The sequence below is a fragment of the Cucurbita moschata genome, unplaced genomic scaffold, assembly GCF_002738365.1.
Source record: "Cucurbita moschata cultivar Rifu unplaced genomic scaffold, Cmos_1.0 Cmo_Scf00081, whole genome shotgun sequence".
Classification (NCBI taxonomy): domain Eukaryota; kingdom Viridiplantae; phylum Streptophyta; class Magnoliopsida; order Cucurbitales; family Cucurbitaceae; genus Cucurbita; species Cucurbita moschata.
Window position 1 is genome coordinate 246,711 of NW_019268597.1, and position 780 is coordinate 247,490.

Below are 780 nucleotides of genomic sequence, written 5' to 3' on the forward strand. Positions count from 1 at the left end.
GTTGCAAAACATTCAAAAATTTCATGGACTACTGTCTAAAGATCCACACCTACATCTAAAGTCCTTTTTTTTNGTTTATTTCCTTATTCTTTGAGGGATGGTTTTAAGTCATGGTTGAATTCTAGCATTTGGAACAATTGACTCTTGGAATAGTCTAGCAGAAAAAGTTTTAATTAAGTATTTTTCAACCGCTAGAAATGCACGGTTCAGAAATGAGATTGTTGCTTTTCAAACATTAGAAGATGAGACATTAAGTGAAGCTTTGGAAAGATCCAAGGAAATGCTTAGAAAGTGTTCTCACCATGGATTACCTCATTTTATACAAATGGAGACTTTCTACAATGGATTCAATATTGCTACTAAACAAGTGGTGGATGGTTCTGCCAATTGAGCTATTTTGTCAAAGACATGCAATGAAGCCTATGAGATACTAGAAAGAATAAATCCAATAATTGACAATGGGCTGATGTGAGGAGCAATCTAGGGAAGAAGATCCGAGGAGTACTTGAAGTTGAGGTTTTATCTTTTATCAACGCTTAATTAACTTCGATGAATAATATCCTACAAAATCTAGCGTTGTGACAAGGCTTAGTGACCCAAGCACCCGTCCAAGCTATTGTAGCAATGACCCAAACACACACCTAAATTTTGTATATATTGTGGAGACAAACACACTTTTGATCAATGTCCAAGAAATCTGACTTCAAATTTTTATGTGCGGAATCAAGCTAGCCAAGGTAACCCGAAAAATAATCCCTTCTTAAATACTTATAATCCGGT

At 35.4% G+C, this 780-nt stretch overlaps 1 non-coding gene across 1 annotated transcript; it reads right to left on the minus strand.

Annotated features, from left to right (window-relative positions):
* Positions 1-203: 203 nt before the first annotated feature.
* LOC111438705 lies at positions 204-309 on the minus strand. Its single transcript, XR_002709720.1, has one exon. It is a non-coding gene; the product is annotated as a Plant small nucleolar RNA R71 (small nucleolar RNA).
* Positions 310-780: the final 471 nt, after the last annotated feature.